A 21962-nucleotide genomic window follows, 5' to 3' on the forward strand; every position below is an offset into this window, starting at 1 on the left:
ACATATCAGTCAAACAAGCGCACAACGTTGATATATATATACTTCACAAGCGTCTCTTACACTGAATGGTCAAACTGTGTTCTCGACGAAAAGTGTTTAAAGTCTTGTATCTAGGTACAATAGTTATGCAAACTACAGAAACAAGCTCAGTAGCAAAATGTTTAAACATAAACCCGGTTTATTGGCACTGGGTAAACGCCAAAGACATATAAAAATAAAAACAAAAATCACAAACAAGAAACATGGAAGAACAGCACAAAACTCAACAAACAGCCCATAGCATACATACTATTTATAATAAACTAGGTATGTTTATCAAGGATTGTTACTTAGGTAACGCCTAGGAACGTAATTCATTGAGTCTATCTCAATAACAAGTTTGTTTCAGTAGGGAATTTACCAATATGTTAAAAAATGTAAATCATACAATGTATGTAACAATCTTATGCCTAAAACCCCAAATTATAACAGTAAGTATATATCATGCATACATCAAGGAGACAATATATTTATAAGTATGATTGACTATGTGTCTTCTAGCACAATCACAAGATGTTTGACTGTTGAAAAAGTCGTACAGTAGTTACATCTGTATGATGATTGGTATAAATTGAATTATTGTTGTTGTTGTTTTTTTGCAGTAGATGATATTTGGAGTACGGCGTCGAGAGTCCGAAAAAGACAAGGATTACTTCCTGTTTTAGTCGGCCGTACAAAAGGTGGATAGTGTCGCAGGCCTCTTAACAGCTTGGAATGATCGCAGCACGAAAACTTCAACTGACAGTTTAAACTATTCAAATGTTTGCCTTCAATTTATAAAGTACAATCCTGTAATATATCTGTAAGGCAAACCGTATATAAACTTCATGCCATTTATCTTTCTTTATAGTTGTAACAATGAACAAGAGTATACCATCAGTTGAGCACTGAAACTTTTTGTAGTTTTATCACAATGTTTGGTAACACAGAATCTTCGTTTCCAACCTTCATACCACGATTTGAATCATAAACAGTGACGACAATGTGTATTATAGCCAATCAAAAAAGGCTTCCACTAATTTACTTCCATTCGGCCCATTTACGATTGCGGAAACGGTCATCTGTGTACCTCCAAACTTCATGTCTACTTTGACAGTCGTTGCGTCAAAGTCAACATTGGGTACAATAAAACACACAAGCCCAACTTTCTGGCATTCTGTAACAAGCATTGGTGGTTCGTCGTCCTCTGACTTGTAAACTTCAATAGTTTGATTCTCTCGAGTCAACGGAGAGGGTTTGAAGGTATGAGTAGCCGTTGTTTGTCCAGGGATCACTTCCTCACCCTTCTTAACAAAGACCTTGAATATGTCTTCACATTTGTTGGACCCATCTCTTTGCACAATATGTGACAACGGATGATGTTCTTCAACAAACGGAGCCGATGTACTAATTCCTGAAATAAGACAAAAAGTATTTACTGTACATAGTTACTGCCAAGAATGATACCTGTTTAAAGCGGACAACATAATCTTACAAACAAATTATAATATGCGTCTGCTTTTTGTACTTCATCATCTTGAAGCATGCTCTTCTTTCTCTTTTTATTTCAAAAAAGTTTAAGTTTTCATCAAATAATTGACATCATTTGCATTCCTTTACATTTCTCTAATAATTAACACAAGGATTTATAGATATGAAGAGATAACTTAAACCTACCATACGAGTATTTTGATTTCCGGGTTGATATAACTGATGGGTTGAATCCATATAAGACAGCTCCTGAAAGAACACAACCAAACATATGAAGCTTCAAACATGATACGCAAAAAAGAAAAAGCAACATCGCATTCATTAATAAATTGATAGTTTAATGTATATTTGGTAGTAACAGTTGCTTCGGGCATGATGGGGATTTTAGACAGTGGTTGAATAATGAGAAGCGGGGTAATAGCAGGAAAGGCGAAAGCCTCGATCAGAAAAAAAGCCGCATGCTAGAGCACGTGGCATCGGATCTTCTATGTCATAGTATTGCATAATTACCGTGAACAATAGCTGAAGCGCTGTTCTCTGGTATTATCAGGTCTACTTTCGGGTAATTCTTTAGAACGTCTTTGATTGCTTCCTGAACTACTTTCGAGTCTGAAAATCCGCCAGCCATAACAACAGCATCCAATCGTCCAACTCGGTCTTTCCCAGCAGAATGTTAAGATGTTGTACGATTTTCGAAACTGAATTTTCGAAGGCCGATAACAAAATTGAATTGTCAATCTGGAGTTTACCTTGTATGAGTTCATATGTTCCGCTTTCTAAAGCACTTTCAAACTGAGCAGACTTTGTTCCTTCACGCAATGCGAATGGTAGTTTAATCGAAATAGTGTTATTAGCCTTGGCATTACTTTTACCAACAATTGTTCTCTTCTTCATTTCAATTTCGGCATCAAGCTCGCGTTTTGATTCGGCTTGTTCAATGTCGTGTTTTAGGCCATTCATGATATCCGCTCCAAAGAGACCTTCAAATATTTCTAAAAAACCGTCATCGACAAGAGTCCCTCCCCATTTCCCACCTGAAGGCTCTATAAGTGCCTTTAGGGTGCCGTCTTCTTGCACTTCATGTGCGGAAATGTCGACAGTTCCACCTAACAAGACAAGTAGAAAAAATGAAACATCAAATCTCAAATTGATGTATAAACTTAAGTAATAAAATGATTATTGATTAAGGAAATCGCATACGATTTTGCCTTTTTGATTATGTTTTTGTCTTGCCTAACATATGTCGCCATTGATGACAAGGGCAACATTTGTCCAAAATTAGTGCCAATCATTATTATAGCAGATAGCTTAAATACATGACTGATTAGTATGTGTGACATTCTTAAACCCTGTCATAAGATACACTGCAATGTCAAAATAAATGTATTCAAGCTACACTCACCTCAAAAATCAAGAACAAGAAACTTCAGTCCCGTAGGAAACGGTTGAATTGTTGCATCTTTTCCTGGCTCTTTAAGCTTTGCAAGTCTTATATGTTTGCAGTAGATAGCCGCAGCTTCTGGTTCGTATGCAAGTGATAATTGATCTTCTTTTATTCCAGCCTTAGAGAAGCAAAGATATAATCGGATTGTATCTGACACTTCAATGTTTTTCAACATTTATATTCAAATATAATGTCACACAGACCCAACTTAATGAAACTGAAGGAGGCCCATATTTTCTATCAAAACCATATTTTCATAATCAAATGCATTAACGATAATATCATGATACAGTCCAAATGAAAAAAGATGCCGTGTTGTCACAGCAGGATGTCAAATTGTCGGTGTGACGTTCATGTTCTTAATGCAAAAATTAAGAAAAACATTTTATTTGGAATTTTAATTATGACGTTAGGCGTATAAAGTTATGATGGTTTAAATTACCATGAAAAAGCCTCGTATCGACGAATTATATGGATGCATTTTAAACTAAGTATGACGACAAACCATTTCTGCCGCCTCAACCATGAATTCTTTGGCATCATCACTCCAGATAGCAGGGACGGTGATCACCCAACGAACTTCATGCTCCTGGAGTTTTACCCTCAGCCCAGCCTGCTCCATAAAATGATTCTTCAAATGTTTAATGGCAGCGGCAAAAACTTCCACCGCAGGCATCTTTCTCCCTTGTGCATCTTTTATAGTCATTTTCCGTGAGTTTCTATAAAGTGGTTAATTAGACATCAAAGAAAATTATGTTTACGTTTCAAACAGATAATTGTTTAGATAATTAACAGTTAAATAGTTATGTTAAGTTTTAAAAGTGGTACTACCTGGATGTTATGCTTATATCAACTATAAAAGTACACAAGTAAAAAACAGTTACTGTAACTAAATAATGGTATGCATTGTTCAATTTTCAAAACACATATAAGTAACAACATACTTTCTCTCTGTGAAGATCCATTTTGAACCTTCGAAAATATCGCCAGTCTTTATGTTCTTTTCTTTTTATAAGTCCATCGTATTTCTCTTCCGCCTTTAAGTGAATACATATCAGCAATGTACGACATATTTCGATGTAGATCACTGTCCGAAAGCAAATATACTTATCTGCCTACGTTGGTGAAAGATTCCAACACCTGGACTGTCAAACTATTATTCTTGTAACGGTTGCTATAGGGTTAATCCCCGATCATTGTTAATATCCTCTTTGATTGCGAATAAAATTAAAAGTAAAGATAATAATAGTAATCCGGAATACAATTTTTTTCGAACAAACCTCGAATCCGAAGTAAGATTCCGTCTTTTCACTGTTGAACAGTAGCACAGTAGGGGCTTGCGGAAGAATCTGGCCATCCCAGCGATTTGAATATATCTGTATGTAGATAACGTAGGTCCATTTTCTATTTGCACAGCGTATGTGATAATACGACTTGTAATACTACAATTATTAGTATAATTTAAACCCATTCATTCTGATTCAACTGAAAACTGCTAAATGTAGCTCGCTAATTTTTATTACCAAACGTTTCCCGGTTATGCATCTGAAAACACTTATTCTAGTATCATTATTTTACTCTTTCATACGAAACTTGCAGAAGAAAACACAAAGTTTAAAAAATGGTCGTAGTAGGGTGCGAACCCGCACCAGTTAAGTAGAAATATAAAAAACGAGACTGATACCTGTAGGCCACATGGTCTTTTACCAAAGAAAATGAGAATTTGGACCTTTTTTAGAAAACAGTGATAACATCACGTGATAATGTCAAACAACCAATTACGCTACAACGAATCGCTAAATCCCGTTAGAAACTGAATTCAAAAGTCTGGTCTTCAGGAGAAAATATCAACATTTTCTGAAGAGTTCCAGCTGCCAGTATCTTAGTTTAAATACTTGATTTGCAACCATTACTCTATGTGTTTGTACAAAGTGCATTTTAGAAACCATGGTCCAGTCCCTTAAAGACATGTCCGACTTGTAAAGCCATAATATTGATATTATGTCTATTTCCCTGGGGTAGTGGCAGGGTGCCAAATAATTAGCGAATTGATAATGTTGTCAGTGCAAACTTTAAAGGTTAGCTTATTGATTAAAAAAATACCTCTTGGCACACAGGTATTAAATCAATACTTGATCAAACGGGATATATTCATATGTTAGGCTTAACCAAACTAGAATGAATACGCGGAACATTTCTTCAATTGTAAAATCCACTCTTGTGGACGAATTTTATTAAACCTGATTCGAACAAATCAATAGCTCATCTAAAATACATGCGTTAATTATATATGATAAAACATTTGAGGAGTATTTCAATATATTGCAAAACTGTCGAAGCTGAAATCTTATACATTTCAGTACACTTCCACTTCCATAACATACTTGGTAGATGGGGACAACAAACTGTACCTAAATCTAAAATAAAGTTTTCTCTTTGGCCGATGTTGTCGACGAAAAGCATTACTTTTAAACTGTCATTTTTTTAATTTCCATGAATGAAATATTTTTAAATTCATTAAATATATTTGACCAAAAGCGTTGACCTTAAGAGATATTTTAAATGTTTGGGACCCAGAAATACTACAATGCTTGTAAATCTACAAGTTTATCAATTTAAACGAAATTGGCAAAGACAATGTTTTCAAGTATGTTATTATATCGGTTGTTTCAGTTTATCAAATGTGTTATGTCATGTTTAATATTATAAGTTGCTAGCCACATTCCCCAAATAATTATATGTAAATATTACCAAACGTCTGAACTGAAATAGACGGCATGTACCCACCACCCTAACTTAAATGTCTATGTAAAACTATGTAGGTTGTTTGCACGTTAATGTGCTTAACTGTAAACTGATGCAATTAACAAATATTTATATATTTGAGTAAATTACCTAATTAACAAAGACTGGGATAAAAAAAGTGGATGCACATTTACATAACAACAAAATACGACCATTAAAAAACTGTTATTACCAAGATATAAATTAAGAGGTCACTAAAATTTAAATTACCCTTTTAGCATTTTTTAGACACAATTATTATGTTTATTTTAATAAACCATTTTCGAAAGCCTCGTATCCACGTATGATACAACAGCATTGTAATAGGTCATCAAGTACAAAGGTAAATTGGCACAAAAATACTATGAGTCCTGTATGTAATGCCTGTAACATACTTGTTGCATTTTATGGTTGTATTGTTTCAACAGATAAATAGTAACGTAAAATAGACAACACCAAAACTAGAAATTGGATATAAGTTTGATGAAAGAAGTTAAATAAAAAGCAGTTTTGACAAAAATAGATAATGCCGCAGGTGATCTACAGACATTTAATAAACGACATGATTAAGTATTGCGGCTGCTTAAAGTAGTAGTTTGTAATTTTGGCTTTACGTTTTTAAGCAATTAAGTAACAAAATAAAATGCATTGCTTCCCAGCGGCTTAAACGACATTCAAGAATTATTGAAGGCTTTGCTGTTTCTGGAGTTTTGTACTGTTCTTCTATGTTTCTTGTTTGTGATATTTTGTTTTATGTCTCTGGCGTTTGCCCAGTGCCACTAAATCGGGTTTATGTGTAAACATTTTGCTACTGAGCTTGTTTCTCTAGCTTTTTGCATAAATATTTACATACTCAGAAATCGGTATGTTTAAAGGGGCAACATTCGCTGCCTCGGCAGCGAGTAAATGGGGAGTGGCTTATTGTAAATTCCCTCAGCTATGTACCTGTCTGTTAAACTCAGTGTTCTATCTTTAGCACACACAAGAGAAATGTAAACAAACAGGGCTGATCAGAGCAGACGATGTCTTTCCCAACACTACAATCTTCTATATGAAATAAAGATGACCACGCCAACTTTTCCAGATGTTTTCTTTGAAATGATTGTTTCCTGTTCCTAACTGGCATTTTGTAAGCTCGACTATATCTTTTTTCTGTATGGGACATCCATCTCAAATGTTTAGAATCAGCATTCTCATTCCAATCCAAAATAGCAAGGTTTATTCTCAGTCTGGAATCCAAAACTAATTATTTTGTCAACAAACAATAATAATGCTTTATTGAATGCATCCACAACCCTAGTACAAATTAACCTTATTGTAAACGAGTTCAGCAAGGAAACAATTCAGATAGTGTTGACACCTTTAATTGGTAATTAAATGTCACTGGCTGGAATCTGGTTTGTGTATTGATAACTGGAAATCAAACGCACATTTTGAGTCAAAAAGGAGGGAACTCAAACACAGTTATACATGAACATTTGCAAGCCATGGAACTAGGTACTGTATTCCTTTAAAATAATAACTTTGGGCACAATAAGAAGACTCAAATTATGGAACAAAATAATCAGGACAAAGATATACATGACTGAAGAACAGGAGATATTCACTTTACCTGGCTGGGATATAAACATTTGTAATGATTACAAAGCTTTTGATAGAAAAGCGAAGGAGCAACTAACATTTAAGCAAAGAGGCTCATAATTTTTTTTTTTAAACGACAAATATGAAAACAATGTTACATATTTCAACCTAGGAATGATTCACTAGACTTATTAATTACGTAACGCTTCAAAAGTAAAAAGTGTTAATATCATAGAAAACAATTAGACTAAAATGTAGCATATGAAGCTGATGATATCTATCAATAATTTTCGGAATAGCAGGTGGAATAAAAACTTATCAAAGTTTGTTCACTTTTATTACTACAGTATTTGATAGTGAGGCATGTCGTCTGCTACAAGTAAGCTGCTAGGGATGTTAACATCAGCACGTGGTAATGTTTACAATAGAGAGTTCATAACCCCCAGAACACCAATTAGCAACTCCCCCGGCAAATTCAAATGTTCAATCTGACAGTTGGATTTTTTTCTCAAAGTCATGTTTCTAGTAATGTTTCAAAAACAAATTAAGATTTTTTTATTTGTTTAACCTTCATTCTACATGCCTGCAAAGTTTCATGTCTCAACTTTTTGTAAGCATTGCATAAATTTGGAAAATGTGTCCCTGATGTGAAACATGAATAAAATTATACAAAAGCTTGCATCAGCGCCACCTGGAGGGTTATATAGTCCTGTTGCCCCTTTAAGTCCGATGCAAGTAGATCGCGAAATAATTTAATTTTGCAGCTAAAATTAATGTCTTAACTCTTGGTAATCTTAATTATGTTTGCAATAAAACACTTCACTGGCAACCAGTTTAAACTTAGATCGACAAATATAAGTTAAACTACTTCATATAATTAATGATATAATTCGATATTTTACGAACTATTCTACTGATGTACCGGCATACATCCGAGGTTGTTTTAGATAACAATGGCCGAGGAGTTCCGAATGTGAACTGTACCCGTCGTTCAAAATGTCACCTAGTTTTGGAGAAACGAAATGGTATATTTTTGGTATTTGATTGCAGAAAACATTGCACATTTCAACGGAAATAATAATTAAAATGAACAAAAATCGTGTTTTTTGGTACTGTAGAAATATTAACTAAAAAAAATAGGTTTGTTATAAAAAGGCATGTCATTTCGTTCATTATGTTCAAACGATTTCCTATATATAGAATCATTTTAAATAGAAAAGGAGATATCTTTACCTCTTGCTGTTAAAGTTCATTCATTACAGCCCTACCGTAATTAGGTAGTGAAAAACCGTTTTTATCCAATTTTACCATTAAAAGTGATGATTAGGAGTATTTCAATATAATGGATTCTAAAAACAGACTCAAGTGTTTTAAAAAAATATTTAGAGCAAACTTTAAATATAAGTTTCGCACACATAGTACATGCCTATGGAAAGCGAAAGCACGAACCTGAAGAGGATCTCGTAAGTACTCCTCCCTATAAGAGTAGGCGTAACCAGAAAATGTCGTTCCAAAATCTATCGCCGCAACAATTATTTCATTTTATTTGTTTCACTCATCTTTTTTCCGTTTAACTTTGTATTGAATACACACTTACACACTTTCTCTTTGCTCAAACTCAGGGCAATACCCGTCGTTTTCCTATACGGGTAGGTTTATTATACACGTCATCTTCATATCTATGAAATGTAAAATTAAGTTGTTAACCATTTAGTTATTGGGTACTGTTAAAAATGATATCTTAAAGGCTAGTGCGTGCTCTTATAAAAGATATCAAATATCGATTCAAGTGATTCGTTATCAGAGTGAGTGTTAGCAATAATCTTTATTTTAAACTTGAGAAGTATTATTTAACTTAATACACGCAAACAAAATAGCAACTGACGGATACTCGTTTTTATCAAACCAGTCACAACAAGAAATAATTTTCAATTAATTTATTAAAGCTTTTCGGCACAATAGTACATTTTCTGAACAAATTCTAAATAATCATTGACTCTCCTCTGAACTTGAAATAAATATATTATAATGTTATTAATTAGGTTATTTCATATTGGCCTTGTTATTTTTCCAAGGTTAGCTGTATTTGCCTGAGCCCGAAAGGGCGAATTCAAATACAGCTGACCGAGGACAAATAACTTGGTCAATATTTAATCACCTTATTAATAAGTTTTTTATTAATTAACTATTACCATTTTGGTTAAAAACATTCTTATAACTTACCTTTAGGTCACATTGAAGCCGAATTTATCCCTTATTAATGCATGGTGTCTGCATTTCTAGACTTGACTTTGCTGATTTTGACATGCATCTTTATAGTGACATTGCACATGAATAAAGCACTGTACATTGCAAGAGGAAGCATGTCTTTTCGTCTTAATTTTGTAAATCGTTTGCCAACACGTCAAATGTTTCACCTTCGTCGTCCATTTTGTCGGCGTACAAAATCATAATAGTCGTAAAATCCACCTACGGGTTAAATACAACTGTTATATCAAACCGTACAAAGTGGTTCAATCGTTCAGTAGGTTCAATTATGCCAAATATAAAGGTTTATACAAACACAAAATTTTCAAAACAGTCGGAAACTGAAAACAAAATGGCTACCCTTTAAAATTAATTTCCAGCGTATTTCTCATATAGGGCGAGTTCCGACAGCCAATGAAAATGGCTCATTTCTCAAATCCTATATTAGGCGAGTTTTGTAGCCAATCAAAGCGGAGTAAACTCATATTAGGCGAGTTTTGTCGATATTGGCCGAGTTTGGTCGATATAGAGCGAGTTCTGGCATATATTGTCTTCAATTGTCTTGTTTTGATACGGCAATAGTCTCTGTATCTCGTTAAATACGTTATAGTTGATTAATAATGCTAAATATTATTGAGACACGCGTTTTGATCACGCTTCAAACGAAACTATTATTTAAGAGGTCTAACCTTAAAATTCTAGGACGAGTCCCTTTAACCAGTATACAAATGAATATTTAATACATTTTTCTTACAAATGATTTGCATATGTATCATCGATTAAGATTATATATTTATTATGCTTTAAACTGCTGATATATGTCACGAATAATCTAAGGTAACATAAATTATTTGAATCAAACACTGAGGTCCATATTTCACTGACCGTTCAAAGGCGGTAACACAGATCCTTATTAACAAAACAATGTCTATGTTGATGTATCTGTTGTATGTCTGGAGTGTTGTCACGAACAAAGCGAATTATCGGATTATTCATATAATCTGATACTGTAGAATGTTTAACAATTTGGTACAATTTACATAACGATGATTATGTTTCATAATTGTATTTTTTATATGAATTTAATAATATTATTTGAATTATCTTAAAGTATAATATAAAATTCGTTTATAAGTGATAAGTCTTTGAGTATTTCAAATTTGTCGAGAAATAAATATGGTTTATAAAGCAATACAAATTTAATTTTATTTCACAAAAACACGTTATGGCTGAGAAAAGATACAAAGTTGAAGTTTAGCTGACAAAAATGCAGCATTTTATAAATGGACAAGTTCAACAGAAAGAGAAATATCTTGAGCGACAAACAAGGAAATATATTCCGAAGTGCATATTACCAAAACTAGATCTGAAATACTGTAATGATGATAAATTGAAATAGAGTGCATAATACTTTTTACGTTTTATACTGTAAGGCGCCTTTATGGAGTAGCACAGAATTAAGTAATATGGTATATTATAATTAGCCATTGAGGTTTAATGCATTTTCTTTTTCGGGGGATTGAGTGACATACATGATAAATTATTATTGTCTGGTTTATGATTGAAAACAGATCTGAAATCTTTACCTATTGAAGAAATTCATTACTCTTAAAGAAATAGTGATAGTTAAACATTTGACGACTTATAAACTTATTGTAAAAAAATATTTGAAATTCATTGAGCAGTTTTTCGGTTCATATTTGCTCTTAGTGGGTAGCAAATCATAAGCTTAACTGTATTTGATGTTCCGAATACAGTCTGTCATAGAACGCAATCTGTATATGCTTTGTAAAACAAACTATTAATTTTACCTTTTTATCATGTCAACGTTTTCCCAAATAAGATTTACCACAATTAATAATTTTGTTTGATATTCCAAAAATTTGAATAAATGTCAAAAACAACAGTTCTTATGAAGGATACCGAGTTTAATTTGAAAGAAATGAGCATAAAACTCGGTACCTCTATCGTATGAGACTATAGAAGACCACAGTTAATATTTTAGCATTCACAAACCATTTAATAATTTTAAGTTTTCTGCTATTAAATACAAGTATACAATTTTGTTATTAGTAATTATTATTTTTTTCATAAATGCACTATTGAGTGAGCAATAAAAGGTTTATCAGTCAAAATTAATGTTTATTATAAATGTTTAATATGTATTAATTTTGAATAAGAGTGTTACTTTAAATTAAGCATACTGTTTTCAGGTAATAAAACAATTTTCAAATTTAGTTGCGTTTTGCGATGCAATTTAATTCAAATGTTTCAAGAGTTTATTAGTGCATCTTGACTTATCTTACATTTTTTGTGGTGTTTGTGTTTGTGTATGTGGTATTATTTTTTTCGGTGGTTATATCTGTGTATGTTGTTTATATGTTTGTATCTATGTTTAATTGTCGTTAGGACCCTTGCTATGAGGTCCTTATTTTTTTTTAATTTTCTCCTGGGCTTGTCCCTGTTTTTTCATTGTATTATTAGGCGACAGTGTTTTAACAAAAAAGCTCATTTATTTCAATAAATCATAAATTTAAACTTGAAATATTCTCTAGCTGTATTTTATCATCGTCGGCAACCACGGTACTTTCTTCCGTTACACTTCATACATACCGTGGGACAATTGACTGACAAAATCTCGTTTTACTGAATATGCATGAGACAGGAGACAACTTTTTTTCCAATGAATTTGCATGTTACACTTAAATAATTTTCAAATATTTAACAGTGTCAGTAGCCTCCGTGACACTCCATCTTGACTACTGCATAATATTACTGTACTGCGAAGACGGCCCCGGTTCATTTCCGGCCATCGGTAGAATATTTTCAACCGTAAAGCATTTGGTACTTCGCGGAACCAATGAAACTCTTTTTCCCGAATAAGATTACTACACGTAACACAATTGCTTAAATGTACCAAAAAGGATGGAAAAGGTCGAAGAAAACCGACTTTTATTTGAAATAAAGGTGCAGAAACACGGTATTTCTACATTATGAGATGAAAGAAGATCGCAGTTAATCTTTTAGCACTCATCAATCATTTAATAATTTTGCGTTTTCAGCTTTTAAACACACGGTTACAATCCTCTTATCAGTAATTAGTAATTTTCATAAATGCATTATTTAGGTAGTAGCTAAAGGTTTATCACTCAACGTTTATGTTTGTTATACATGTTTAAGTATTGATTTTAAATAAAGGTGTCACTCTTATTGAATTGTCGTATGTTATACATCACCATCTTAATTGTCAAATCCCTAGCAGCAACATGGTTTATCTAAGCTACATGTGACATGGTAAGAAAGGTTCAAAGGCATTAAACGTTAACCAGCTGTTTGAATATAATAAATGACGTCATTTTTTATCAAACTAAAGTCGCATTCATTTAAATGCAATAATACATCAATCGACCGTAAAATCAGGTATTCTCAAAACGTGCATTCTAAAACGATGCAACTACTTTAATATTTTTTTTACAATCAACGCGTGTTTCGTACATTTTTTTTGAAAGGAAGATAATATTAAGTCATTTAAGCATAAATTTTATTAAGGTTTTGTAAACAATACATAAAGACGTCGCCTTTCAAAACGAGTTAATGCCAAAAGGTTTAATGACAACATACAATTTCAGCTTCAACTACTTCTAGTACTAATATTTCTTCAACTTCTGACCAGTATATCATTTAAAATGGAATGATTATTATATATGCCATTCCTCCATATGAATGAAGAAATGAAAAACATGACAAAAAAACCTAATATATTGCTTGCACACTGTGAGTGTTATTTCTTAATGTTAAGCAAAACAACGTGATGGGCTTAAATTGTGTTTCAAGTTGTGTGTTTTTCTTTATGTTGTAGTTAATGCAAACTAACGCTTAAAGATATCGGTTACCAACTATAAGACTACAAATATTATTTTTTCGCAGCAACAACAATCCATAGCAGCTGCTGTGATAGCAGTTTCTAAATACAATGTGGCAAAAAATTAATTAATATTCTTGTTATTTTTTGTTAAGTTGTTTAGGTTGCCAAAATATTACAACGTTTTGTAAAATTGTATGTTGATGTGACTCTGGCAGTTTAAGGGATGAGGTCAGGTGGGAATTCAGTAGCAGAGTGCTACTTACAGCGATATAGGGCATTATGTACAGAGAAACTCATATTCAAGCTGTGAATAAAGTAACTGGACTGATTGACTTAGAATAAGTATAATTAACGCAACACATATTTGCCATTCTATATACATCTTAAGTAATGTCATTAAACATATCTGTTTCTTAAGAATTCTTAAGAATTTTGGTAAATGATAATCACATAAAAGAATATTTTACTAGTATAGCAGTGAAAATTCAATATCTCCCTAATTATTCAAACACAAATAACTGAATTATAGTATCTCTGTTGCAAACATCATGAACAGTTCGTATCGCGGTCACCATGCTGTAATCAACCCTCGTAACGCGATGACCTTCCTAATGCTTCCTATCAACGTCTTTTGTCACGTTGTAGGAAGGTATTAATAGTGAAGCTGACAACAACCCTAGGCTCTTAGTATTATACAGGGCGGCTGTAAGGTGACTGTGTGACTTCTATTTTAGTAGTTCGTTCTCATCATTAAGATAAAAGCAATATTAACAGATATATTTACACAAGCCCGGGGTCTCATTAACGGAACTCTCTGTAGCGCCGTTTTAACTATCAACTGCAAAATGTCGCAGTCCTCAGCTACCATCGACTCCAGTGCCCGCAGCGTTTAGTTGTCCCTATGGCTTTGCTTCTAGAAGAGGATCACTCATGAAACTAGTTGACGGATGCACTAGCTACCTGTGCCTTAATGGCGAACGAAACGTGATACCACATAGATAAACACTTGCTCTTACGGCACTAGGAGTTTTTGTCCACAAATACCGCAATGTGGTGGGACGTATTGGAGAAAAAAATATTATGCTTAGTGAAAACGTGTCAGACATGCGACTTGAGGCATGCGAGTTTCACATGATGCATTTTGGAATAAACGAACATAGTAAAAGCATGTTTTTGCTTCGATATATGCTCTGATACATTGTTACATGTCTATAAGCATACAAACATGTTTTTACCATGTTTGTTTATGCCAAAACATATCATCTATGTATTTGTCTGTGTGACCACAGTCCTAGGCTAATTTCTGCATAATAAGGTAGAATGGAGATCTAGCCTTCACCTGACTTTGCCTGTTATATCACCCCATGCTTTCAGCATGAGTTGGTTTCATGTCTCAACGTCTACCTGTACATGGAATAGGCTATTGTTTCACAAGAATGAGTTCATTCATGTCGAGCACAATCGTATGCACAGCCAGATTTGTGCTCTCTGGATTGGGTTCCATGTCAGTGTCTCTTCCACTAGTTAACCAGACACTCGATCCGGCATTTGTGCGATTCTTTTAAGTCGGGATATATATATTCATCTGCTATTTGCGTCTCTGGCGTCTCTGTTCCAGACTAGAAATGTGTTCAATGATTCTATGGGACCTCACTCGCTTCTCACATACCACAGCCCCAAATGCAAGAACCTTGTGCTCTCCCTGAACTCTTGCCTGAATACCAACAGTACTGACGGTAAGTATATATCCCAATTAAATATTTTTATTTGCTTTAGAATAATGCTGCGAATGCTTTTCAGTATCCGTATTACACATTATACCTTGGTGATATGATTTTGCAAATAACTGTTTAACAAACACCAGCTCAGCTACGTCATTCATTAACTCGAACGTAAATTGAGACCCTCTATCACTCAGTATGTGGGAAACCAATCCTACATAATTGACCTTAAGTAATTTGGTCTGTTTCTATACTCGGCAGAGCTTAAGCTTTGAGGTCGTCTGCAGCGGACTTAATTACCGTACCGGTTTCCTCTGTCCGATTGTTGGTATTTAGACTCCGCTCCTTTGGATAGGCTCATCAAGATATATATTTGTTTTTGTGTTTGCTTTTGTGTAAGCGGTATACATAGGGGATAAAATGATAGGACGGTTTCCTGTATCACGTCGAGTTCGGTGTGTAAACACGTATCCGTCGAGACCGCAGGTCGAGACGGATACATGTTTACTCACCGAACGAGACGTGATGCAGGTCGCCAGAAAATCGTTTTATCGTAATATTTAATATTCCATTTCTTAAATACCTGCCTATTCAATTACTCCTTTTTGTTTTTTGGTTTCAATTTGATTTGATTTTACCGCCATCTGCCAAATGCGCGTATGAATTCGAATGTGTTAACGTAGTTTGTGTAATGAAGTCAGGGGAGGCTACTACAGCCAAACGAATTCAGAACATTACAGAATTCACTTAATTGAGCATAATAATAACAAAATATTTTATATTTTAGCAAAATTAACAATTATTTAATGTCACAGCACACAAAAAACATCAAAAAGCGGTACTTATTTTACGAGTATACACTAATCGTCATTTCCTGTAGACGTAACGCGGCCATTTTTAAAAAAAGTAAATATACTTGGGATTTTTTGACGATAATAATATGCAGAATTGAGGAAAGTTCGTGAGTCAGTCACTATTTCTATCGATGACTTGAAATCGCCTTCTTCTTTATATTGGCGAGCTGCTCACATTTATGATAATAAACATGGATAATCATTAATGCAACAATTTATGAATTTCGAAATGGACAACAACTAGTTCACTGAAGTAGCTATCTAGATAGACTGGAAGTGTTCTCTCCTTAACGCTTATCCTCATGGTTCTTTGAAGAACATGATAACCATGTTCCTGAATATTTACATGCTTCAGAAGCGTGAGTAAAGTTAGATAGTTTAATGTGTTTAAAGGTTGACAGGTTTTACCAGTTTTTTTGTTATGCTTGTTTTAGCAACGCGAAAGTAGTTCCAAGATTACGCACGGTACTCGCATGATACGGAATCAGAAAACGATAGTATCATGGTACGGATTTTCAATACGCCGTGCTGTATTTTCATTGTTGGATATGGAAAAGGAATTTGATTGGCATTTAATAATAGTGACTATGTTTACTGTGGAAATGCTTTCATCTCAATTTCGACTAATGAGTTCACGGCGAGATTAGATGATCGGTCGTTTAAAAATCACGTCATTCGGTGAACACCAACATTTTGCGTTGCTTTACAAACTTCAGCATGCACTTAAGATTAAATGAACTTGAAACGTCAATTACCTATTCAAACTTCTTAAGTCGCCAACTTAAAGGAAATTCTTAAATTGTTTTCCTTTTTGGTTCGTATTTAGTTTAAGTGAAATATAATAAACATTTTTATTTGTGTTTTTGCAACAAATGTTGATGCCTTCCAAAAATGTCATACGTTGGACAACACAGCAAAACAAGAAATTACACAGACATCCGTAATGTGTTTATTATGCAATATATTTATATGCACATTTTATTATTTGGATAGAGATTGCATATATTATATTTTTGTTCAAATATGGCTTTACAATCTAACATCAATATTGTTAACTAGCATTTACATTTGAACACCAAATTATTAAGAGAGCAAGTTCAATGGCAATAATACATCCTAGATGCCTAACAATTAACCAACATTAAGTTTAGAACACAAGTTGTAAGGTAAAACAGGCACAAAATGAAGGTCCTTCCGCCTTACACAGTCACAAACAAAACGTCATACACAGTTGTCGGGATATCGTCTCTGCATGCAAAGATTTCTACGAACGAAAATCAATAGGGTTTGTCCAATCGTTTATTAACATAGTGTTAAAGCTAACCAGCCACAAAAATAAAATCATAAAGTAGAAATACAAAAGAGAACAATAGTGGCACATCTAGAATGTGGTCTGTTTGTGGTCTCTTACTCGTTCCGTGCTATTGCTTTAACCTGGTGCCACCTTATATGGTTAAATTTGAGTTAATGAAATTTTGCTTTCTCTATAATTCTCATTTATAGATAAGAATGCAATGCTCCGTTTAGGCATAGATGTGCAGGTGTTATCTTGAAATCACTTACAAATTTTGTAGAAAGCCCAAACCATAATAAAAACAGTTCATCCTTTTACACCAATTTACTTTTAACATGACAGCGGTATTGTTAAAGGTAATTTTTGGCCCATTAGATTATCGCTTAATATTTTCACCTCAATTTCCATTCATTCCTTAAATCAACTGCATCAAACAATATATTCGATGAACGGAACCTTCTCGGATTTGTTAGTATAAACATTATACATTTTACAACAATTTGCAAAAAAAATTATGCTAACTTATGCAAAGTCACTCTCGTAGGCACGATGTTGTGCGAGAGCATGAAATTGTGTTGTGGGGGAAACTGGAGTACCCGATAAACCCACTTGTCCGGCTTTTTAACCACTAACCAAATTCACATGGGCCCCAGGCCAGTTATCGAACCCGACCGTCGCCTTGGTGAGAATCGAGTATGCTAACCACTGCGCTAACCGGACAACCTCGATCGTGAATCACCATATATGGATTTAAATAGCGTACTAGGCATATCATGTACATGTCTGGTCATCGAAATGAAGCCTCGGGGTCTATATAGATAATTTATGAGAACGAATTACAGTAAGGTTTTCTAAAATGATATTAAAAATTATTTTAACAGTTCTGAAAATAAATAATTAGCTTTTGGTGTAAACATATGTATTGAGTTGCGTTATAAATGGTATTATCGTGTATATGAACGCAGTTGGGCTGGTTAAAGTACGCGTGGAGTCATTCGGACACCACATACTATAAGCACCCAAACTGCGTTTATACCCCGATAGTGCCATCAATCAAGCGAATCATTCCTGAAATGAGAACAATTTTGTTTGATTTACAAGTAATCGAAGGTATACGTATGTCAGCTTAAAGTCTTGCTACAACTCCTATAGGCATGTTCTCTTTTCAAAAATCAACTATACTTCACAGCAGTCACAGTCTATTACAAATTTAAGTATATTGACTACTGAAAACAACGTGAACAACTTTGGCTTGTAGCCAATCCAAATAACAGCAACTATCATGACCAACAAGGCCTTAATACACCAGGCTATAAACGAATTATTGGAAATTCTTCCAACGGCGGTAACAAGGCATAGAAAAGCAAGAACTCCCCCAATAATACATATAGCTGCTGGACCCAAAAGGCACCTAACAAAACATGCGACTTGAGCATCTGTGAATTTGTGGAAGTTTTCACACCATACAACTGGAAAAATAAAAAGTACATTATAACACTGGGGAATCAAAGACACATATTTTTCAGACTGTCATATCCCCTGCTGTATGAAGAATAGTTTTTTTCAGCATTTTGATACTGGATAATTATAAACAAATATCTAAAACTACATGTGTACCTTAAATAAAATGTAGGTTTTGTTTTATTTTAAGCTGCACTCTCACAGATTGAATGTTTTGACAGCTTTATTTATTTTTTGTCTTGGAACGATCCAAATTATGCAAACATGCATGAACACCAGTAATGTAAACTTTTCATATTTAAGTTAAGAAATTGATGATTTATGCATTTTCTTAAACCGTGAGTAACGCTTTTCGCCATAAAACATAAATTTTTCGAACGGAATTATGAAAATCTGCGATCTGGTTTTTTTTGTCAGCAGTCCTATTCCACTGTTTTTTAGATAATCATGCAAACATTGGCCCATTCAAATACAAAAGAGGTTGTCAAAACGGTACATCTGTGAGAGTTCAGCTTTAAGGTTTATCTGCTAGGGTGCTTATTTGTGAAAACAATATAATGTCAAGTATTCCATTTAAGCAAATTTGTTTTAAAACAATATGAAGCAATATGATATGGGTATGAATATATCTAGGGTTATGTGTCCTGCACTTGATTCGATAAAATCTATCTTATTATAAATTAGAATGTCAAAACCTAAAACAGACTATGGAAGTAATGCTCCGGACAAAAAAATAGTGTGTAAATGAACACAGGGCAGTAACTAAAGTAATACAGAAAATAAAGGTTTCTTAACACCGCCATTCCCCTCAATATGATATATCTGAGTTTGAAGTTTGAAGGCTAATAGAGTTAGGCTTAGGCTGAGAGATTTTTGTGCATTACTTTCTCTCATTATGACACATCAGTTATCTATACCAATTAAACCATAGGGGTTGTGCTTTGGATTCAATTATAGGATAGAAAAGAAAAAACGGCAATAACATATTGCAGTCAGAATTATGGTTCCCGTGCTCCGGAAAAACATAAGCATAAAAAGAAAACAAATTTGAATAAGGATGAAACTATTTCCACAATAACAATGGCAACTATGTACATCTAATTATAACAAGCGCTGGATACTACCGTCGAATACTATTTTAAATCAATGCGCTAAAAGAAGTTCAGATAAAGGGCATAGCAAGTCCTCTAAGTTGCCTCATATGTGAGAGTGTCGAAGGAACAACTTATGATAGCATACTCCTAGCTACTAAATTAAACATATGTTAACCAATGACTTTACAAATATTAATCCGTTCTTAAGAATCGGGCAACCTTAAAACTACGAGGCTTACCTTCACAGAACTTCCATTTAAAGGGATATGCTGGAAACATTGAACTAACATGTGTGTATCGAAGCGCACTTCGCATGTGCAGAACACACGATTCTATTTGCTCACGCTCTCTCCAAATTGATTCAGCAACGCAATGCAGCAACTCGTCCACCAATCTGAAAAAGCGTATCACAATTATTGTAAAAAGACTTACTTTTAAGTATAATGGTGTTGGTTATAATATTTATGCAAGATGGCTCCTCCTTTAGCAATACGATATTAAGCTCGATAGCCGAACATTCTACTGACTCCTCATCAGCACGATGTTCTGTTTGACATTACAGTAACAAAGTTCAATCGGTGAGCTTATCCGTCTTTCATCTCACATTCAGCTCGTTATTTAAAATCATGAATTCCAAAGGCCCAGCTGGCGCGTCATGCTGCTTTAATTTTAACTTCGTCGTTTAAATGTGGATCTAAATATCCAGGTGAATAGCGAGCTAACTATAGCAAGACAATAGCAATTCGGCTCTGATTGTTTACCTGGATGTCTTGTTGATTGACTAATCAACTCGACATTAGGGTCTTATGACTTAAAGAAAGCTGAAACACTTAGGCTTTTTTATGTAACGAAAGATCCAATTTCCACGAAGACTAATACTAAACAATGTATTTTCAATACAGTATATTTAAATATATTACTTCGTGGCTCTATATATGAGGACTACTCAAAGTTCGAAAATAGTATTTAAAATGATTCTACACATTACCGAAAACGAGTTTTAAAAAAGGTAATGATTAAATTTCTTGCTTTAATATGTTTCTGCAGTTAGTTAATAGTTAAAAGACGGCACTTACGTGCATGTTCCGTTCGTTATACTAACGAACCAACTTAACATTCTGACATATCCAATATGCTCGCATGCTGACTTCTCGAAAAAACCTCTGAGATAGACTTGACATCGGTACAAACATGCTCCGGCGCTAGGCTTCCTACAATGTTATGTAAGTCGTATCTACACTTGTATACATATTGCGTACTAAAGTAATGTTAATATACACGCAAAACGGTTTACCAGTAGTTTTGATGCGGTTTATATCAGCATCTTATAATACAAAAATAATTGAAAAAATACACTTTTATAGACTGCGTATAATATAGGGGTAAATTTCCACACAGGTTGGTCTATGCAATTTAAGATATTAAAAGCTTTCAATATTATTTTTAATATAGGCAATAAATTCCTCCCAGCTATGATAAAAAATGATTTAAAAACGCTTTCATACAATTTAATTGTGAATTGCAGACGCAATAATTTAAATAATCATTAATTACTCATTAATTAATCATACTTCCGTGACACTTCAAATGAACTTATATGCATAATCTATTTACGATATATTCTATAAGCGTTTGTATTGTTTTCTACGGCATTCTTATCATCAACGCGTATATAAATTTTACAAAACATGCAAAATTTGGTCTTCCAGTTTAATTTCGAAATTGGCAGTTTCTGGAACTAAACGTTTTGCTGTTACGTCCTATTTACGTTAAGATCTATTCATGTGAATATAACATTCACAGCATACAAACTTTTCACAGCTTACCTACTGTTAAGTTTAATACCTATTCATGTGGATTATAATGTACACCGCTGACGTGCTGTTAACGTAAATACCTACTTGCATGTGCCTTGTGTACTTTGTATAAATGCTTTAATGCCGTGTTCACTTTGTGTTCATGTGATTGTGTACTATCTTAGTTGTTTCTATGTTTGTGTACACTGTGTCTCTAAACATCGTGTCTCTATATGGTTGCACCTTGTGTCTTTGTGTCAATGCGATGGTGCCAAGTGTTCACATTTCCTGTGCAAGTGCTTGAAAGTTTAA

At 33.9% G+C, this 21962-nt stretch overlaps 1 pseudogene; it reads right to left on the bottom strand.

Annotated features, from left to right (window-relative positions):
- Window positions 1-284: 284 nt before the first annotated feature.
- LOC128245801 (heat shock 70 kDa protein 12B-like) lies at window positions 285-21015 on the bottom strand (annotated as a pseudogene).
- Between the last annotated feature and the right edge of the window lie 947 nt (window positions 21016-21962).

Source organism: Mya arenaria, chromosome 9 (assembly GCF_026914265.1).
Source record: "Mya arenaria isolate MELC-2E11 chromosome 9, ASM2691426v1".
Classification (NCBI taxonomy): Eukaryota; Metazoa; Mollusca; class Bivalvia; order Myida; family Myidae; genus Mya; species Mya arenaria.